Source organism: Ictidomys tridecemlineatus, chromosome X (genome assembly GCF_052094955.1).
Source record: "Ictidomys tridecemlineatus isolate mIctTri1 chromosome X, mIctTri1.hap1, whole genome shotgun sequence".
NCBI lineage: Eukaryota > Metazoa > Chordata > Mammalia > Rodentia > Sciuridae > Ictidomys > Ictidomys tridecemlineatus.
The window spans coordinates 19,338,431-19,355,967 of NC_135493.1; the positions used below are offsets into that span (position 1 = coordinate 19,338,431).

The following is a 17,537-nucleotide window of genomic DNA, read 5'->3' on the forward strand; positions in this document are numbered from 1 at the left end:
TACCACAAAATGAGAAAGAGGAATTGTAAAAGCATTACTTTAGTTATTTGTTGACATTTTGTAGGATGCATTTCTCTTCCATTTTGTGTAGTGTGCTGGGGATCAAACCTAAATCCCTGACCTACACTGCCAGCCCACATATTTATTTTTAATTATAATTATTTTATTTGTTTATTTATTTAATTTATATATGACAGCAGAATGCATTAAAATTCTTATTACATATATAGAGCTCAATTTTTCATATCTCTGATTGTATACATAGTATACTTACACCAATTTGTGTCTTAATACATATACTTTGGATAATAATGATCATCACATTTAACCATCATTAATTACCCCATGTCCCCTACTGCATCATACCTATACATAATAATGGGATTCACATTGACATATTTGTAAATGCATATAGCATAGTTTTCTCCATTCCAATCCTTAGTACTATCCCCTTCTCTTCCCTCCTCCCCATGTGTTTGTTTTTTTTAATTAATTAATTTATTTATATATGACAACAGAATGCATTTCAATTTTTTTTTTCATTTCAATTTATATTACACACATAGAGCACAATATTTTTATGTCTCTGGTTGTACACAAAGTACAGTCACACCGTTTGTGTCTTAAGGTAATGATGTCCATCTCATTCAACTGTCTTTCTCATGCCCCCTCCCTTCCCCTCCCTCCCCTTTGCCTTTCTAACGTTTCCTCCCATGCTCCCCCCATCCCCATTGTGGATCAAAATCCTCATATCAGAGAAGACATTTGTCATTTGGTTTTCTAGGATTGGCTTACTTCACTTAGCATAATATTCTCCAATTTCATCCATTTACCTGCAAATGACATAATTTTATTCTCTTTTAATGCTGAGTAATATTCCATTGTGTAATATATCACATTTTCTTTATCCATTCTTCTACTGAAGGGCATCTAGGTTGGTTCCACCATTTAGCTAATGTGAATTGAGCTACTATAAACATTGATATGACTGTGTCCCTGTAGTATTCTGTTTTTAAGTCCCTTGGGTATAAACTGAGGAATGGGATAGCTGGGTCAAATGGTGGTTTCATTCCCAGTTTTCCAAGGAATCTCCAAACTGCTTTCCCTATTAATAGGCTGCACTAATTTTCAGTCCCACCAACAATGTATGAGTGTACCTTTTCCTCCACATCCTCACCAACACTTATTGTTGTTTGTATTCTTAATAGCTGCCATTCTGACTGGCGTGAGATGAAATCTTAGAGTAGTTTTGATTTGCATTTCTCTAATTGCTAGAGATGTTGAACATTTTTTCATATTTATTGATTGATTGTATATCCTCTTCTGAGAAGTGTCTGTTCAGTTCCTTGGCCCGCACCTAATGGAAGAAAAAGTAGGCCCAAATCTCCATCATGCTAGATTAGGCCCCAATTTCCTTAATAAGATTCCTATAGAGCAAGAATTAAAATCAAGGATCAATAAATGGGATGGATTCAAACTAAAAAGCTTCTTCTCAGCAAAAGAAACAATCAGTGAGGTGAATAGAGAGCCTACAGAATGGGAGCAAATTATTACCACATGCACATCAGATACAGCATTAATATCTAGGATATATAAAGATCTCAAAAATCTTAACACCAAAAAAACCAAATGACCCAACCAATAAATGGGCCATATGTTTATTTTTAAATTGCCTTTTTAAAGAATTTTACCTGGGCTGCTTATTTTTAACTAGCTGCTAGGCTTGAAATTCTATTTTCTGCCATTAGGTAGTGGCTGATTGTGAATTGTAATCATTTGAGCAGCTGAATTATCAATGAGACTACATTTATACTGCACAACTGAATCAGGTTTATTTTTCTATGAAAATTTGTCATTAAAATAGTCAATAAAAATATACAATCAGTTATCAATGACAAACTGACAATTTTAATGATATTTAAATATTTAAATAAATATTAAAATTTTAATAATATTTAAATACCCATTAATTGTATTTCTCCTACCAAACATTAAATGATATTAACCATCTCATGTACTTTCTCTGGTTCTTCCTTTAAGGAAAACTTTGCTCTTACTTTCTCTTCAAATACTTTGTGTATTAAGAATCCCTGGACCGTATGCCTATGTATGGTTTCGTGAAGGTTTTTTGCCTGGAGCTTTCTCTTCTACTGCCCTACTTAGTTATTTTGCTACCAGTTCTTTTTGAGGGAGGGGTACCAACAATTGAACTCAGGGACACTTGACCACTGAGCCACATCCCCAGCCTTATTTTGTATTTTATTTAGAGACAGGGTCTCACTGAGTTGCTTAGCGCCTCACTTTTGCTGAGGCTGGCTTTGAACTTGTGATACTCCTGCCTCAGCTTCCCGAGCCACTGGGATTACAGGTGTGTGCCACAGCACCTGACTTGCTACCAATTCTAATTGCCCTACGTGAGTAAAGTCTAATTTCTTTGGGTTTTACATGAAGTGTTAGTCCCTGACACTGTTTATATAGGAAAGAACTGTAAGGTATATCAGTGCAATGTCTTAGTAGGTTTGGCTCCTTTTTAGCCAACAGACTTAAGATTCCACCTTCACACAACAACAACACACAGATATCCCAAGTACACTCTCTACCTACCCCACCCCCACTGGTTTCTGCAAGTGTAGTGTACATACCTAGACAAGTAGCTGTGTCTTTCCTTGGTCTTCGGAAAATCCTGCAGTGGTTTCTCTTCTACCAGCTAGCTGCCAGCTTCTGTCACTCATTCTAACTTCGGCTTTCTTTTGGACTTTGATCCTTGGTTGCTATAAAAGCTAATTTGCATCAAATACTAAAGATTATTAACTTCCATAGCAGATTTCCTGCAGTTTTATAGTTTGTTTTGGAAAAGGAGGCCATTACTTTATTTCTTCTGAAAATTTGAAAGCATTTATAACTTCTCATTCAAATAAATAGAATGGTTTCAAAGCAAAGACAGTGGTTTTGGTTTTTATGACCATACATATTCTCATGCCATGAAAATCAAGAGTTTAAATGCAAAGGGAAAGAAGAAAGAGATGGAAAGGGAGGAAGAAGGATGAGGAGAGGGATTAAGATTGGGAAGGGGATTGAGATTGAGATTAAAACTTTCTCCAAGGTATAGAACAAAGTATTTAGCTCTGGTTATCAGAATGGGGCTCTTGTGCTGGCTCTGTCACTAACACTTTTTTGTCATTGTGACCAAGCCATTTATCCTCTGTACTCCTGTCCTCTCTTCTGAGGATCGAGGGAGCTGGTCTGTAGATCATCACTGTTGACATTGAGTCTGGGACTCAGGTTTGCATATCAAAGCAAAAATGTGGGAGAATACATCTTAGCTTCAGGTCTGTTTGTGTTCATAACTGAATAGCTCCACTGCTAATAAAAAGCCTAGATCCTTATGCATAATAAAAGTGTGTGGGTCAATCTTTTTCTTGTTCAGTCCTGCATTTTCTGGATCTGTTGCTGTCAATGCAGCACTTTGCATTTGGGAGATCTTGGTAGATATAACACTGTTATATCTTGATAAAACACATTTATGATGAAAGAAAACAAGAACCCTATAGAGATTATTTCTTTTGTTTGCATAGATACAGTCATTGTAATTTACAAGAAATATTACCTTTGGGGAAGAGAGTATTCTGAGATGGCATAGGTTGGCATTTTGTAATTCTAGGAGTTCGTGGTTATTAAACAGATGAGGTTCAGAGCTTAATCAATCATGTCATCTCTAATAGTTTTAGGGTGTGAGATTATCTCCCAACCAGAGTATAAGCTTATTGACGGAAGAGGCTGTCTAGTTTACATTTGTGTCATCCGAAGGCAGTGCTATGCACATACCACACAAGTTACCAATGTGTTTCCTCTCTGATATTATCATAAAAATTAGGGACTGGGATTGTGGCTCAGTGATAGAGTGCTTGCCTAGCAACATGAGGCACTGGGTTCCATCCTCAGCACCACATAAAAATAAATAAATAAAATAAACGTATTGTATCCAACTACAACTAAAGAATAAACAAACAGATGAATAAATAAATAAATAGATAGATAGATAGATAAATAAATAAATAAATTGACTGGTAGAGCACTTGCCTGGCATGTGCAAGGCTCTGGGTTCTATCCCCAGCACCACAAAAATAAGTAAAATAAAAAGTTACAGACTCGTGGTATCTTAGCCTTGTGTGGTGGTTTTGAGATTTCTGGTCCATATTGCTATCCAATGTGACAGAAACCCAACATAGGGGACTGTGCCACTTTCCAAAACATTTCAACATACTCTATAGCTTTCATGTATAGATCCTTCTGGAGAAAGAGAAAACAAGTGAACCACTTGCCTTTTATTTTTCTTGTTCCGTCTCCAGAGTTTCTCATTCTGTAAGCATTTACATAAGGAACTTGATGGGGTCAGAATAAATACATAGCAACTCAATTATTGAAAAAAGTTTTAGTCATTGTAAAATAATGGGAGGAGGCTTATTGGATTCCTGTTTCCGTATTGAACGAGATGAGCTCAGGTGATTCATTTCAAAAGCACTTGGTATTTACTCTTGACCAGACAGTGTTGTGAGTACTTTATAAATATTAACTCATTTCAACCTACAAAACAACTTTACAAGACAGATTCTATTATTGACAGTACTTTCTACATGAGAAAACTGAAGTACAAATTGTTCAAATACTCCTATTTTGTCCACTACTCAGCCAACTCACTTCACTGCTTTGAAAATAGAACAAAATTCCAATATGGATTTTAAATAAAAATGCATCATAAACAAAAAAAACTTGTTCAAGTAACTTGCTCAGTGAGTAAGAGGTGCAAAATATTATCTAGGCCATCTGGCTTAGAATCCTATTTTAATCACTGTGCTATGCTAAGATATCTTTTATGGGTTAAAAAAAAAGATCAGGGACATTTAAATTTCTTTTTTTCTCATGAATGAGTACTCAGCTGTTTAAAGTTTCCATTTTTCAGAGTTATTTACTTATGTTAAAATTAATTTTCCTTTAAAAATACCTGGGAAAGGTACTGCCCAAAGACTCGAAAAACACTGTTTTTCTCTATCTTGTTTGTGTCACCTTGAAGCACTATACCTTTATGTTTATAATATAAAACTTTGGCTATTTAATTAACTGACGTTACTAATATCTGGATGAGTTTTGCTATTCTCTCTGAGGATGATGTTACATCAGCTCTGGTTCTGTCCCTAGGGTAGCTGTTGATTTTTTTCCATCTAGGTCCTTTGCACTCTCTCAGACTGACTGATTTTTAAATGTTCACTTTGGCAAAGTCAAGCCTATAGCACTAAACAAATAATTGTCTCATATTTTTCCCAATTTCTTTAAATTCTGAACAACCCACCTACCATGTCTACTGGCTTACCATCATTAACTAAACCTTACACCAGGGGTTTACATGTTTGTCATATTATTTATTCCTACTTCGATACTGAGATACTGAGATTAAGTATCGTTTTTTTTAAGTTGTTAATAGACCTTTCTTATTTATTTATTTATTCATTTATATGTGGTGCTGAGAGTGAAACCCAGTGCCTCATACATGCCAGGCAAGTGTGCTACTGCTGAGCCACAGCCCCAGTCTCAAGTTTAAGTATCTTGACTGAGGTTCAAATCCCAGTCTTTGTGATTCTGAAGCTTATTCTATGTAGTATACAACAGATTTTCTTAAGATTTTTGAGCTTTATTTTCCACATCTGCAAGATGAAGAAAACAAGTGGACTCAGAGACTGTTGCATCAGGAACCAGTCTAGATCCTGCTCTGAAGGGGTTAGTAGCAGTAGATGCCCAATTAGGATATAATGGGCTCACCATTTGGACAGTGTTTTGAGCACCCATTGATGCCTTTTACTTGGTGAAGTTGGAAAACTAATTCCAGAGGAAGGAGAAGAATTTTCTAAGAAAGTGTAGGGGGGCTGAGGATGTGGCTTAGTGGTAGAGATTTGCTTAGGGCACAGAAGGTCCTGGGTTCAATTCCCAGCATTGTTCAAAGAAATAAAGTACACTATTTCATGATTCTGTAAGACCTTAAAATATATTTTTGGACATAATACTTAAATATGTGTGCAGAATGAATAAAGGAAAAATTAGTTTTATAAACATGTAGTCTCTTATCTGTAGTCAACTGACAGTTTGAAGTTGTATTTAATAAAAAATTATGTGATGAATACTACCACTTTATTATTTATGAGATAATCAATTTACCCAGTGTTTATTGAGAATCTAGTTGTGCCACATACTGTTCTGGGGGAAGGTAATAGTAAATGTACCTATAGTTCTAGAGATATTTAATTCAAATTAGTGTTGTTTTAGAATGCAGTTCTAGGGCAATTTTAATAGAATGGTAGAGATGAGATTCATATTGTAACACATGCAAGAGTGATTTGAGTTAAATATGAAGAGACATTGGTAGAAAATATTCCAACAATAAGGGCTTTGAAAGAATTATTTGAGAGGCAGAGTTGAAGTATAGGATAGTCATATTGATGTTTGTTAGAGAAACAGAATTGCAACTCAAGAGATAATGTGGATGTATCTGGAGACCATCATGCTAAGTGAAATAAGCCAATTCCAAAAAAACAAAGGCTGAATGTCCTTTCCAATATGCAGATGCTAAACCACAATAAGGGAGAGGGGAGGAAAGAATAGAAGTTCATTGGATTAGTTGAAGGGCAATGAAGGGATGTGAGGGGGATGGGAACAGAGAAGACAGTGGAATGAACTGGACATTACTTTCCTGTGTTCATATATGAATATATGACCACTGGAAATCAACATCATGAACACCCACAAGAATGGGGTCCTAAGTAGAATAAGTTATACTCCACGTATGTATAATTTGTCAGAATACATTCTACTGACATATATATAAAAATTAAAACAATAAAAATTAAAAAGGAGGTAATGGGAAGATGCCTGAAGAACATGATCAAGGAATGGGTAGGTTCCTAATGATATTATAGTATGGTCTAGTCATCAATAACCTTGTGGACCTTGTGAACATGTTTTCTTTTAAATGTAAGGTATATGGGAGCTGGGATTGTGGCTCAGCAGTAAAGTGCTTCCCTGGCATGTGTGGGGACCTGGGTTCGATCCTCAGCACCACATATAAATAAATAAAATAAAAGTCCATCAACAACTTAAAAAAATCATTCTTAAAAAGATTTAAGGTATATGACATCTAAATTCCTAAAATCATGTCATTTATCTACTAAGATTTTCTTGTGGAGATTTAAAATGTTAAAAATAAAATATAAATATGAGGAACTGTAGCTTTTCCATGTTTGTACCCTCAGCAACCAGTTACATGGTCCCTTGAGTTGGTCTTTAACAAATGTTTGTTTAGTGAATAAATTTGTGAAAAATTAATTATGGATAACTACTAATGATATGCATTCAAATAATTAGATAGAAGTCATCTATTCTGAATAGTTTAGAGCCTTTCTTTTACCTGCCTGCAGCTTATCAGCTATATTTGATCTTTCTGAATTATTTCTGATGCTAAAATTCTCAAAATCCTTCTTTCTTACTAAATGAGTCTTATTTGATTTTTGACAAATCTGGTAACTTGAGTTGTGTTGTTTCAGTCATTACTAATGTGAAAGCTGCATTATTGCTAGCAACTTAACTATTCTTAGTATAACAAGTGCTTAGTAATACATGTAATTGACAATGCCATCCATTTTAGGACCTTGGGGATTTAAACTCAGATTTATGTCAGTGTGAGTTGGAGAAATTTGTATTTGCAGAAAACCTTTATGACCTTTGGTGGGATTAAACTGTTATTTTAAATAGAATCAAGATATTTTGGTTCCCTTCATGTATATATTGAATTATATAACTGTCTAATTTAATAATTTAAAACATCCAATACTTGGTGATATAGATAATATAATGTTAACCTTAATTTCCTCATCAAACATATAATGTATACTCACCTGATTTTAAATTGATTAATGCAACATGGTAATTATAATATAGTATTCCATCCCCTTTAATGGACATTCCTTTCACTGCAATATGCATTAAAATCCTCTCTAACTTATAATTTAGGTCTCTTCCTATACTCCTCCTTTTTAAATTTTTTGTCTTTGATACTGGTGATTGAACCCAGGGATGCTTTACCACTGAGCCACATCCCAGTCCTTTTTATTTTTATTTTGAGACAGGGTCTTGCTAAGTTGCTGAGACTGGCTTTGAACTCATGATCTTCCTGCCTCAGCCTCCTGAGCCACTGCGATTACAGGAGTGTGCCACTGTGCCCAGCCTCTCCTTCTTTTTAGCTGGGCCATTTAAGTCAAATTGATTTTTAAAAGATGATTCTTAATGTCACATATGTTGGTATTTACTTGGTGTACAGATTTCCTTGCTGCTTGTGACATTAGCATTTCCCTTGAGTTTTGTTTTGAAATTACCACTTTCATAGAAGGCTCTTACTCAGATCTTATCCTCAAATCCTATCCCAGATAATAGCAGGAGAAATGGATTATCTTATGGTAGAGAAAAGAAAAGGAGCACACATCTGCAATCCCAGCCACTCGGGAGGCTGAGGCAGGAGGGTCACAAGTTCAAGGCCAGCCTCAGCAACTTAGTGAGACCCTGCCTTAAAATAAAAAATAAAAAGGGGTGGAGATGTGACTCAGTGGTAAAGTGCCTCTGGGTTCAATGTCCAGTATCCCAGTTCAATGTCCAGGAAAAAGAGAGGATAAAACCACACATTTGTGTAATAGGACAAATGTGCCGTATCTTAAAAGCTTTGGCTGGCAATGGACTGTGGCAAGGAGGGTCAGATGGTCATAAGAAGATGAGCTAAATCTTAGTCTAACAGGTTTAGAAAGTAGAGAGGATCAAGTAGAGCATGACAGCAAAGCAGAATCTGAATTTGGACCATCATCTGTAGAGAAGCAGTTGGGACAAAACCACTGGTGCAAAGAAGGTATTGTTCTATGAAACTGATAGAGCATGTCAAGGAAGTTGCTTTGAAACTAAGACACAGACCCAGAGAGGTCAATACATTCTTAAAACCACAGAAGCAAGGGATTGCCCAGCCCCAGGGATTCAAAACTCCCGGAAGTGCCCTTCTGGTTTTCAGGAGTGTGAAAATTCCTCCACTGCCATGAATTAAGTAAGCTCCAACACAGATCTGAGGTGTCAATAAAACAAACCAAATGAATCAGGACAATCAGGTTAAAGTTGCCTACCCATTTTCAACACAAGTCACCAACATTTGAGATATGATGAAATTTGACCCTGAACTCTTCATGTGTACACTAAAAATTTCAGGCATTTTAGCCAACTAGATGAACCTTTCTGGGCCTCTGTTCAAGGCTGAAGTAATCAATAGGTTACTTTGTCCTTTACTGGCTTTGAAAGTCTGTTGTAAACTCATTTTGAGTTATTTGGAGTGTTTTCAATATTTGATATGTGCCTGATTTTCCACACTTTTTTTGATACCAAGGATTGAATCCAAGAGTGCTTAACCTCTGAGCCACATTCCCAGACCTTTTTATATTATATTTAGAGACAGGATCTTGCTCAGTTGCTTAGTGTCTTGCTAAGTTGCTGAGGCTGGCTTTGAACTTGCCATCATCCTGCCTCAGCCTCCAGAGCCATTGGGATTATAGGCGTGAGTCACCGTGTCCAGCACACACACCCTTTTCAAAACCTGAAGTCTAGATTTAATTTACATGCCTTGCACAAGTAGGCACAGAAGTTTTTCCCTATTTATTGATGCAAACAAGAGTTAAACTTCATAGATTTCACAGAACATCATGGCAGAAGGGTGTGGTGGACGAGCACTGTTCCGTTTATGCTGGTCAGGAAGCAGAAAGAGAGAAAAAGGAAGAGAGTGTAAGGGAAGATGAACCCTTCCAGAGCATGCCCCAGTGACTCATCTCCTGCAGCCAAGACCCACCTGCCTATAGTTATCACCCAGTCAGTCCATTCCAATTAGGATGAGCTGATTAGGTTACAATTCTCACAATCCAATCATTTCATAGCTGAATATTCCTGTGTTAACACAGGAGCTTTTGGGGGACAGCTTATATCCAGCCATAACATCTAGGCAATTGATTTATAATACATATTTTAGTCATATGTGTGATATGCAATAATGCCTCTAGAAGCAGTGACTTCAGACACAGAGGGTTGGAGCTCTCATATATTCTTTCTCATATATTCACTTTCCAAGAACCCTCCCTCCAAGCCTTGGTACACTAAAGGCTTGTACTTGAAGGCTTGGCATTGGTCTTTGAAATCAGGGGACATTCTTGCAACATTTTCAGCCACAATGCTTTTTCCTCCACTTCCATCCATTCACTAGTTTATACATGCTCCTAATAAGGAGTGGGTTCTTAAGTATTGAGAGTGAAAAATCTAATTTATTGGCTATAATGCCATAATGAATTCAGATGAGGAAGTCCTCACTGGATACACTAGGATACACCACTAGGCACAGTGATAAATCCCTGTATACCATTAAATCATTTAGACACTACCTCAATTTACCTCTCTGACAAATAGTTACCCTTATTGACTTGTGTTTATCTAGAGAGATACTTGGGGACTAGTGTTGTAGCTCAGTGATACTGCACCTGCTTAACAAGCATGAAGCCCTGAGTTAGAGTTAGAGAGTTACTTGGGCTACTTGTAAGTACTTAAAAGATAAACACTTAACCATAGCTTTTGATTATAGTGTCAAGGGGGGGGGCGTGTGGAGGATGAACAGCGAATACATCAGCCTTCAAACTGCAATTCATCTCACTTCCAATCCACTAAGATACTGGGTAAACTCCTATGGCAGGAATTTTCAAGATGCTATTGTTGCCCAAAAGTTACTGTCTAAATTTAACTCCTGGAATGAGCTTGTTCTCCAGAAAAATTGAGTTGAAAAAACAGCGGAAATTTTAACTACACTTTAAAAAGTGGTTTTCATTTTAGATATTAAGATTATAGCTGGATGTGGTGGGGCATGCCTGTAATCCCAGCAATTTGGAAGGTTGAGGCAGGAGGATCAAAGTTCAAAGTCAGCTTCAGCAAGGCCCTAAGCAACTTTTAAAACCCTGTCTTAAATTTTTAAAAAAATTAAAAAGACTGGGGATGTGACTCAGTGGTTAAGTTTCTCCGATATCAAAATTAAAAAATGATTGCAAAAATATTTGAGATTTGAGTTGACTCAGACCCCAGAAATGTAGATACCTGTCCTTAGGTAGTTGGCAAAATGCACACAAGAAACTGCACTTTTCAGTTTGTTTCTCAACCTACTTTTCATGCTGGCTGGACTTGACCCACTGCCTTTCATAGCCTCACAGAGCCTGTGGAGTGGAGAGCAGCTCTCTGACCTTTATCCATTTCCCTCTCATCTTTTGTTCTTTCAGGGGTATGCTGGATGCATGAACTTTACTCTAATTGAGTGTTGTAGGTGTCTTAAATAAAACAATTTTCAAAGGGCAGATCATTGTTAACATTCTACATTTATGACCACTGAGTCTCCACTGCACTTAAAAGACTTTGGGAGAGGCTTCTCTTTCTATATCAAATGTACACTCCATAGATCACTTTCCAGATCCTTCAGAAACCACCCACATGTGTTTTTTTTCTCTTCCCCAGTACGAACATGCCATCCTAGCAAGCCCGTGTATGCTACAAATGCTTGCACCTTATCTGATCTTCTTGCCCTGATACCTGCTGTTCTTTTCAAAAATTCTCTCTACCCCTTCACCCTCCACCTAACTCCTTCTCATTCCTTAGCTCCACTTTCTTCTCCTTGATAACTCCCTTGAGTACTTCAGGCCTTAGTGACATTCTCTTTTCAGAAGTCTCATCTCATTTGTTGCTACTGTTGCCTAATTTTGCTCTTCATTATCTGCATTGCTTGATTTTATTTCATATTTATTGTCCTTCCTTCACCCTATGAGATTAGAGGCTTCTGGGGTTCAGAGGCACATAATCCAGGGCTGCTCAAAGAGTTGGTGAACAATAAAATTTCGTTGATTGGTATTTTTCCATATAAACATTTTCAAAAGCCTCACTTGCCTTGAAAATAAATACTGGTTCCATAAATAAAATGAATGATGGCATGTTTCTTTGTTTTCTCCTACATCCCCATCATAACCTGCTGCCACCCCTACTTGAATGTATGGTTTAAAGGACACAGATTTTGTCTTCTTTACCTTTATTTCCTCAACACCTACATCAGAGCCTGGGTTGTATTAGGTGCTCATTGAATATATGTTGATTGAATTGTTACCAAAATCATTGTGTATATGTTAAATGCAGTCTTGTGACTTATTTTATATTTCTCTCATCTCAAATGCTCCAGCATTGTAGGACTGGAATTGTTTAATATTTCAGATTCCTGCTGTCTTGAAGTTTAAATACAGTTTTTGGTGAAAAAATATATTTTAATGGCACTAGGGTTTCTGTCCCATGCACATAAGCATGCACTTAACTAGTGTTATTTTATAATAACTGTGTTTTGGAGCTGGGGTTGTGGCTCAGTGGTAGAGTGCTCGTCTAGCATGTGTGAGGTCCTGGGTTTGATCCTTAGCACCACATAAAAATAAATAAGCAAAATAAAGGTATTGTGTCTAACTACATCTAAAAATAAATATTAAAAAATAATAACTATGTTTAGAATTCAGTTTCTCATTTTTACATTAAACTGGATTGATTTAAAAGGTATTTAGCAACAGTGTCTCAGAATTCTGGTATACTATTTTAAAATACACATACCTACCTTCCTCAGAAGGCTGAGGTAGGAGGATCACAAGTTCAAGGTCAACCTCAGCAACTTAGAGAGGCCCTAAGCAACTCACTGAAACCCTGTCTCAAAATATAAAAAAGGATTGAGGGTGTGTAGTTCAGTGGTTAAGTGGTTCAATCTCTGGTACCCGCCCCCCCCCAAAAAAGATAGACACACCTTAAAAATAAGGTGAACTGCATTGACAATCAAAACCAGGAACATCCATTGCCACAACTATGTTCAAAAGAGACAGTGTAGAACCTATTTTTTTCTATCGTGGCCATGTGGATGAACTGAGGTTGGTTGTTTAATTGCTTTATGAAATATAAGTACTTGATTTACCTGCTTTTTGAAAAAGTATATGAAATGTGACAACGCTTAAAACACTTAATGAAAACATTCTGCACACAGGCAAAATATCTTTATTTTTATGGCCATCTTTTTTTTTCAGACAGAAGTCTCGGGTTTTCCATAGGATGCCTATGAAACCATGGTTTCCATGTGCAGTGCTGAGCCCCTCTCAGATGCCTTAAAGAATGTGTGGTGGTGGACCACTAACCAAAACATGGGAGGGAACTAGAACCTGAAGCAAATTTGAAAACTTAAAGGCTTTTAAATCTTGTCAGCCTGCCAATTCAAGCAGTGTGTGGCAGGTGTCTCATATATTTGTAGAGCCAAAATAAATGGCCACAAGAAATTCAGAGGTAATACAGATGTTAAGCAAAGCTTAAAATGGAAAGAAAGGAAATGTTGTTTTCGTTGTTTATTCAGGAGTTTGATAAATGCATTTAAAAGAATGCCTCTTCAGCTCTTGGTCCGGGTGCCAAATAGTATCTTTGTGATCTGCTGGACCATACATCTGCCATGTTTCTGTTATATGGTGACTTGTAGAGAAAAGACAGAAGATAGGAGGAGACCAAGACAATGTAGGAAAATGGGTGAAAGTAGCTGCCACCAGTGCCCTGGCAATCAGATCTGGAACAAGTTTCTATTTCCATTAGATCAGTAGAAAATATTTATTTCTTTAGTTTTATCATCAAGATAACTTCTATGAGACAAGATGTGAATCTTTCAAAATCCATAGTCAACTTTTTCAAAGGATTCACTGAATAGTGAATCTAGAATGTATGTCAGTTTAGAAGTTGATATAGTTCCCTTATGTTTTATTTAGGAATATGGTAGATGAGCATTAAAGTCAAAATGAATTCTTGTTTTCAAGGAAACTTCGGGAAATGTTTCTTTCTATGGCTCAAAGTGCAATTTTTCCCACCCTCACTCCCACCACCAGTTCAACTTTATCACATTCATTGTTGGGCAAAAACATCCCAAAGATTCACCTACTATATCCAAATATAAATATGGGAATTATTTACATATTCCATATTTTATAAGATCTTGCTGCTATCAACTGATCAGGAATAGACCATCCTTGATGGCAGTCTAATATACTGTATAATAAGAATTCCAGGTACTATTATCTCAATTTGAAGGTTAGAATTGTGAGAAAATATTCAACTTTCTAAGTCCAGGGAATTCAAAACCTAGGGATATGGCCAAAGCTCAGCCAGCCCAGGGGGTGTTCAATGACAAAACTTCTTTCTAGCATGGAATAGCAGAAGGGTTAGTGTTAAATTATCATTTAATCTTTTTTGTTTTTTTCTTTTGGTGCTGGGTATTGGATCCAGGGAGGTACCAGCACATTCCCAGCCCTTCATTTTGAAGTTGCCTAGGGCTTTGCTAAAATGCCTAGGCTGGGTTTGAACTTGTGATCCTCCTATCTTATCCTCCCAAAATATTTAATCTTAATATCTTTTTAAAAAGAATTCTGGGGAATGTTCTAACACCCGAAGCAGCTACACCAAGGAAGAATGTGACCTGTGCCATAAGCAATACACAGTATTGAGGCCTGGTTAATAGAGTGGGTTCTGGAGTCAGTTGTCTAGTTTGAACCATGGCTTGATCACCTACTACCTACATGAAGTTGTGCAAATTAAATCACTTAACATTTCTCTACCTCTATTTCCCTATCTGTAAGATGAGAATGGTAGTACCCTCTCCAAGAGGAATCTGGATAGCAATAAAATTTATTGTGAGTAATTCCCAGGTATTTCTCTCTTACTCCCATGCAATAGTGTTTGAGTGTAGGTTTAAGAGTGTTATAGAGATTTGTGTCGAAGGCAGAATACCTAGTGTGTACTTCTAGCTCTTCATAAACTTTAATAATCATTTCACTTCTCTGTGCCTTACGTTACTTCTCTATTTAAATGAATATAGCAAGTTCTGTGAGAGTGGGGACCTTAGCAGTCTTGTTAATGTGTAGCATAGTGACTAGCATATAGTAGATACTCGATAAATAATATTGGCTCAGCATAACTCAGGGATATTGTGAAAGTGATGATCCATTGGGTAAGAATGCAATTTTGAGAAGGAATCATAAGTATTCTGCAAAAATGACTGATTTTCTTTGTTTAAGATTCCCAGGGGAGATAAATGGTCTTGCCTAACATTTCTCTATCAGGACCCAAACACAAGATTCGGAGTCAGAAGATCTTGCTTGGAGACATGGTTTAACCACTTAAGGTTTAAAAACCTCAAATAAGTAACTTAACTTCTATGAACTTCATTTCCTTCATAGGCATATTTGAGTTATCAATAATGCTTCAGAGTATTTTTGAGACAACATGCACAAGGCTCTGGGTTTGATGCACAGCATCACAAAAAAGGAATGGAATATTTTGAGAGATCCACAGATTGATGCAATACAAGCACCTGTGAACTTCAATTACAATAAAGCACAAGTGCATTAAGAAATGGTAATTTGCCATGTTCTACTTTACAGGACTAGAAATCACAAAAAGCAAAAACATATTCCTGTTACTCAGCAAGATAAAGCTGTGCTGTCCCCTCAAACAAACCTGACCTTCTTAGAAATACAGGAAATATAGGAAGCCAGGCACCATGGTGCACACCTGTAATCCTAGTGGCTCAGGAGGCTGAGGCAGGAGGATTGTGAGTTCAAAGCCAGCTTTACCAATGGTGACGCACTAAGCAACTCAGTGAGATCCTGTCCTAAATAAAATACAAAATAAGCTGGGGATGTGGCTCAGTTCTTAAGTGCACCTGGATTCAATCCCCGATACCAAAAAAAAAAAAAAAAAGAAGAAGAAGAAGAAAAATACAGGGGAAACTGGCATCTCTTTCTGTCCTTTATACAGAGTTAGATAAGCAGAGCTGCATAAGAGCACTTCTCCCCCTCCTCACACCAGCTCCCTTTACTTGATGCACCTAATTTCCTCTGAGGTAGCCCCACTAAATATTTCCAGTCAGAAGGAAGACATGTGCTGGCTAGAACTGCTTTGAGGAATTGGCCAGGGTCCCATCTGAGGTTACAGGCCAAAGTAAAAAATCCCTCTTCTCTCATTCTTGATGTTACATAAAATGCATGGCCAGAGGCCAGTTCCCATTTGCACTTTTCATTTGTAAAAGTTCAAAATTCAAATTTATTATTTATTATCTGTTTCTCTACTTGATGGATCTCCATAGAAATTTTCTCCAGATCCTTATGTTTATGTTCTGAGCAAATCTTCAACCTATATATATATTTTGCCTTTTTTTGTTTATTTTTCTTTCAAATGTGTTCAGACAGCCTATATAATTTAGCTGTAGGATTAAGTTCTAATATAAACTTACAACTCCCCAGAACACACTCTTTCATTGTACTGTTCATGACATATCAAGGCAGTTACAGTATGTAAACTGATTTACTATTGAAATTTAACTTAGTAACCAACATTACTGAGAAATTTTTTTTGTGCAGAATCTAAGAAAGCTTGAGGTAGCCAATCCTAACACTCATCAGGATTATTATTATTTTTTGCTTATCATGTCTTTTTAGACTTAAAAACAGTTATTGAGACATAATTTACACACTACCCAACTCACTAATTTTTTAAAAGGTATATGATTTAATGAATGTTTTTTAATATATTTAATATATTGTGTAACCATCATCACTATCTAATTCTAGAACATTTTCATTACCCCCATAAAAAGACTCCTTGCCCATTAGATAGTCCTCCCCGTATCTCCCCGCCTCCTAGCTCCTGGAAAATACTTGTCTACTTTCTGTCTGTGGATTTGGCTATTCTGGACATTTAATGTAAATGGAATCATAGAATATGTGCCTTTTTGTGACTGATTCATTTTACTTACTATAGTATCTTCAAGGTTCAACCATGTTGTAAAACTATTTGTATTTCATTTCTTTTAATGGCAGAATAATATTACATTGTGCAGACATAATACATTTTTCTTATCCATTCATCTTTTGGTAGACACTTGGGTTGTTTCTATCTTTTGGCTCCTGTGAATGATGCTGTTATAAACATTAGCATACAAGGATTCATTTGAATCTTGTTTAAATTATTTTCATTTTATACTGAGGTATAGAAGTGTTAGATTATAAGGTAATTTTAACATTTTGAGTAAGTGTCAAACTGTTTGCCCTAGCAACTGCACTCTTCTACATTCCTACCCAGAATGTATGAAAATTCCAATTTTTCATTTTTTCTGTCTTTTTTCACTATAACCATCCTGCTAGTTATGAAGCGGTATTTATTGCATTGTGGTTTTGATTTAAATTTACCTCATCAGGATTTTTTTAAATTACTGTGTTTTTTAGAGGTCATTTCTCTGACAACCGTAACTCTCTGAACCACAGTTCTGCATGTAGTGTATTGTAAAAGGACGCTCCAAGCAGTTAGGATTCATTATAGAACATTCGCAACAAAAT

At 36.5% G+C, this 17,537-nt stretch overlaps 1 protein-coding gene and 1 long non-coding RNA gene across 11 annotated transcripts in view; one reads left to right on the top strand and one right to left on the bottom strand.

Annotated features, from left to right (window-relative positions):
* Positions 1-17,537, top strand: part of Mbnl3 (muscleblind like splicing regulator 3) — a 114,652-nt gene that overhangs the window by 24,944 nt on the left and 72,171 nt on the right. The gene's annotated exons all lie outside the window — the stretch shown is intronic.
* LOC144371609 (uncharacterized) lies at positions 1,248-2,776 on the bottom strand. The gene is made up of 2 exons (XR_013431576.1): positions 2,643-2,776; positions 1,248-1,357 (listed from the first exon to the last, which is right to left on the bottom strand). It is a non-coding gene; the product is annotated as an uncharacterized LOC144371609 (long non-coding RNA).